General features: G+C 40.5%; 1 long non-coding RNA gene across 1 annotated transcript in view; it reads right to left on the bottom strand.

Moving 5' to 3' along the window:
• Positions 1–877: 877 nt before the first annotated feature.
• LOC114557770 (uncharacterized) overlaps positions 878–5,311 on the bottom strand; it is a 4,708-nt gene continuing 274 nt past the window's right edge. The window contains exons 2-3 of the long non-coding RNA XR_003692836.1: positions 1,087–1,141; positions 878–968 (exon numbers count right to left, since the gene is read on the bottom strand). This is a non-coding gene — a long non-coding RNA (uncharacterized LOC114557770). The remainder of the gene's footprint in view (positions 969–1,086; positions 1,142–5,311) is intronic.

The following is a 5,311-nucleotide window of genomic DNA, read 5'->3' on the forward strand; positions in this document are numbered from 1 at the left end:
TGAAACACTGGGAAAAATGGGTACAATTCATCAAACCTTTAAGACCAGATTTCATCAAGGTAACGCGCAGAAGGAACGTTGACTTTTTATCTGATTTCTTTTTTTATGGCTTTCCCAATGTTCCTCAGTGATGTGAACACAACTGAATGATGCCAAACTTCTATATATGTATACATATTATTAAAAAGGGAATGGACATTGGACATCTGGAACAAGAAACTATTGATACAAAACCTTTGGTTCTGTAGAATTCTGATGTTAATTTGTGTTGTAAATTTACTCATAAAAAGATAATTATAAAAAAAAATTGAATTTAAAATTTAAAAATTTAAAATAAAATAAAAACATGATCTGCCATCACGGTGTGGTTTGTCTTCAGTGTGTTCTGGCTACAGCGCTGTAGATGATGGAGTCCTCCACCTCCGGTCTGAAAATGAATAAATATCAAACAGAAGAAGAGTCATCGGAGAGAGGAAGAGAAAAACCTTCATATGATTCAGCATCAAAACTCACTACTACTACTACTACTCACTACTTCAGTGAAATGTGAACGTCCAAGGATAAAGTTTATTATTTTTTTAAAGGGGAACTTTGGTATATTTCAACCTGGACTCTATGTCTCCATGTTTGTGTGTCTGAGTGACTGATGTGAACAACAATCTCTTAAACTGGTCCAGTATTAAACAGTTAGCGTCCACTAAAAGTTCTGTTTTTGCCTCTTCATCACTAAAAGGAAGAGTTTTGTTCACATCCGTCAGTTAGAAACCACTGCAGGGGAAAATAGGGTCCATGTTGAAAATACCAAAGTCTGAAGGTATGAACAGGACCATGTTTAGCAGCCTCCAGTACCTGGCCTGCTTCTTGTGTTTGAACTGGACCGAGGCGTAGCTGACTTCCTCCACAGCGCTGCTGGGTCCCTGCTGCTCAGCAAGTGGCAGAAAGTTGTTGCTGTAGATGTTCTCAGAGTGCTGAAAACCACAGACAGAAAGAGATAAAGACAGAAAGAGATGAAGAAAGACAGACTCATCACACTCATCATATCCTTCGCCTGCAAACTAAAGTAATCAGTGATCAGCCTTCGCTCACCTGTTGTTCCTCGTCCCGTCCCACGGCTGTCTGATCCCGACCTGCTGCTCTCTTCCTGCAAACACAACCACATGGTCACAATAACACAACACAACGCCAGGACCACAATAACACAACACCATGACCACAATAACACAACACCATGACCACAATAACACAACACAATGACCACAATAACACAACACAACGCCATGACCACAATAACACAACGCCATGACCACAATAACACAACACAACGCCATGACCACAATAACACAACACCATGACCACAACAACACAACACCATGACCACAATAACACAACACCATGACCACAATAACACAACACCATGACCACAATAACACAACACAATGATCACAATGACACAACACAACACCATGACCACAATAACACAACACAACACTATGATCACAATAATCCAGTTCAATCCACTTCATTTATATAGCACAATTTAAACAAACAACAAGGTTACCAAAGTGCTTGACAGACATAAAAACATATAAAACAAAAAGGTACAACAAAATAAATAAAATAATACTAACAATGACAGCAACAACGAAGACCACAGCAGCTCTCACGGTGAATCAAAAGCCAGGGAATAAAAGTATGTTTTTAAACGAGATTTAAAGGTGTGGAGGGTGGGCGCACCTTTAATGTGCGGTGGTAAATCATTCCACAGTTTGGGAGCAACTGCTGAAAAAGAGCGTTGGCTTCTGGTCTTCAGTCTGGTCCTGGGCACGTTCAGCCGCAGCTGATCCCCAGACCTCAATAACTTTGACGGGGTATAAATGTGCAGGAGCTCAGAAATGTACTGAGGTGCCGACCCATTTAGTGACTTAAAAACAAACAATAAAATCTTGAAATGTATTCTAAATTATACAGGAAGCCAATTGAGTGAGGCCAAAATTGGAGTAATGTGTTTGCGTTTCCGTGTTCCTGTTAGCAGACGAGCAGCTGCATTTTGGACTAACTGTAGGCGTGAAAGGGAAGTTTGGTTCACGCCAATGTAAAGTGCATTGCAGTAGTCCAAACGGGTCGAAATAAAAGCATGAATCACTTGTTCAAAAATTTTAAAAGATAACCGAGGTTTAATTTTAGCTAAAAGCCTCAGTTGATAAAAACTGGATTCAACCAGCATGTTTATCTGCTTGTCAAGCTTAAAATCACCATCAATCTTAATGCCTAAATTGGTAACAAATGGCTTTACATATTGCTGCAGGGAACCAAGGTTTACGGGAGTGGAGTCACAAACCCGGCTGGGTCCAAACACAATGACCTCAGTTTTTTCTTCGTTTAAATTCAAAAAATTAAAAGACATCCAGGTTTTAATATCCTTGAGACATTCAAGTAAAGGAGTCAGGGAACCGTTTGCATCTCTAGTCAGTGGTACGTAAATTTGCGAGTCATCCGCATAAAGATGGTAGTAAATACCATGTTTTTTAAAAATATTTCCAAGAGGGAGAAGGTACAAGGAGAACAGTAGTGGTCCAAGAACTGAGCCTTGAGGTACTCCACATAGAAGGGGGGCAATAGATGATGTAGAGTCACCAAGTTTTACAGAAAAGAATCGGTCAGATAAACATGATCTGAACCACTGCAGGGCAGTATCATGGATGCCTACACAGTGCTCTAGGTGAGAGATAAGAATGGCATGATCAATTGTGTCGAAAGCAGCAGTAAGGTCTAAAAGCACAAGAATAACTGCGTCCCCACGATCTGTAGTTAATAAAAGATCATTAAAAACTCTTAAAAGTGCAGTCTCAGTACTATGAAAAGCTTTAAAACCAGACAGAAAAATGTCTAAAATACCATTTGTATCTAAATAGGATTGTAATTGTGCAAAAACAGTTTTTTCTAAGATTTTAGAAATAAAAGGAAGCTTTGATATCAGTCGATAGTTAGCTAAAATGGTAGCGTCCAGATTTTGCTTTTTAATTAGAGGTACAACAGTTGCCTCCTTGCAATAAGCTGGGACAACTCCTGATGTCAGACTGCTGTTAATTATTTTTTGGACAATTGGCCCTATAGTGGTCCAGACCTCTTTAAAAAGGCGAGGGAGGATAATGTCCGTAGGAGATACTGAAGGTTTAAGCTGTAAAATTAATTTATTGAGGCAAGAAAGTGACATGGGCTCAAACTGATCAAACACTGTTAAACAGGTCAGCATTTCAAAGGGGTCGGATACAGGAGGGGAAATATGAGCTCTAATGGAAGCAATCTTGTCTAAAAAATAATGTAAAAAATTCTCACAGACTTCAGAAGAGGCTTCCAAAGAAGAGGTTCGGGGTGAATTTAAAATTGAATCAATAGTTTTAAAAAGGGCATGTGGTTTGTTTAAATTTTGGACAATTTGTTCTTTTAGATTTTTTGATATGTTCTCCAGCTTTCCTTTAAAATTTCATAAAATACATGAAGCTTGTCTTTTTTCCACCAACGCTCTGCTCTCCTGCACTCTCTCCTAGCTGCACGGGTAGTGTCATTAAACCATGGCTCAGATTTAGGTTTCGGTCGCAAAACTTTTAGAGGAGAAACAATATCAAGAATGCTAGCACGTGTAGAAAGAAAGGAAGAAGTTAATTTATCTGTGTCAGCTACGAGACCAGTATCGGACTGAAATGAGTTTTGAAAAACACAAGAAAACTGAGCAGCAGATTTAAGACAAGACAAAGTAAAATCAAATAAAACCGGCATGTGATCTGAAAATACAGCATCCTGTGTCTGGATATTTAAAATGGGCAAACCATAGGATAACACAAGATCTAACGTGTGCCCCTGTTCCTGTTGGTATGTTGGTCCACTGACATGTTGAGAAAAGTTAAAAGTATCAATCATATCTAAAAATTCTTTAGTTAGTGGTTTAGAGGGACAGCAAACATGTACATTAAAATCACCAACTATTAAAACTCTGTCATAGTCTGTCATAATACTGACCAAGAAATCAGAGAACTCTTTTATAAAATGTTTGTTGTATTTCGTCGGGCGATATATCACTGCACATAGTACGGGATCCAATCGGCCTAAGACAAACGAGCTCAATTCAAATGATGAAAACACAGATGGTGCCAAAAGGTTACAATGTAAGCTGCTCTTTAAGACAGTCGCTATTCCTCCTCCACGTCCAGTGGTCCTGTCAGAGGGTAAGAGGTCTGTGAAGGCATCTGACTCACCCACGGGAATCCATGTTTCCGTTAAAAACAGTACATCCACAGCTTGTGTGATGAAGAAGTCCTTAAAGATGAAAGTTTTGTTCATTACCGACCTTGCATTTATCAGTGCACATTTGGTCGGTAGAGTCGAGATGTCAGCCGCAAGAGCTGACCGGCCCAGCGGCCGAAGATTGCTGTGGTTCCTTCCACCAGGATTTCGGGGACGAGGCGCGCAGGTGCGCAGACCATGTCGCTCCTCATACGGGCCTAACAACAGGTATCAAGGAAAGGCCGCGGCGAGTGACAAGGCGTTGAAAGCATCGGTGACATTCCGGTGTCACCGGCAACAACTCAGAGGGTGAAGCCAGCCATGCCTTTATCCGGACTAGCCAGCCACTACGCGCCCCTCTGCGTCTGCGTCTCCGGGAAGGTGGACCCTCAATGCAGATCAGATGAGCTGGGACATCCGTCGAGAGTGGATGAGGAAATGTTTTTGAACCACCCTGGGAGTAGTTTGCTGTAAAGTCCACCGTACTTTTGATTTTAAGTAGCTCCTGACGATCATACACTAACAGAGAATGAATGGTCTTTGGGACAGACGGCACAAACCACACAAACAAAACAAAGACTGCCAAGGTAAGACGGCGAGCCAGACACACCCGGCGCCATCTTTCATAGGTTCATATGTTTGCACCAATAAAAAACACAACACCATGATCACAATAACACAACACTATGATCACAATAACACAACCACATGACCACAATAACAAACACAACACCATGACCACAATAACACAACACCATGATCACAATAACACAACACAACACTATGATCACAATAACACAACCACATGACCACAATAACACAACAACATGATCACAACAACACAACACCATGACCACAATAACACAACACCATGATCACAATAACACAACACTATGATCACAATAACACAACCACATGACCACAATAACAAACACAACACCATGACCACAATAACACAACACCATGATCACAATAACACAACACCATGATCACAATAACACAACACAACACTATGATCACAATAACACAA

The sequence above is a fragment of the Perca flavescens genome, chromosome 6, assembly GCF_004354835.1.
Source record: "Perca flavescens isolate YP-PL-M2 chromosome 6, PFLA_1.0, whole genome shotgun sequence".
NCBI lineage: Eukaryota > Metazoa > Chordata > Actinopteri > Perciformes > Percidae > Perca > Perca flavescens.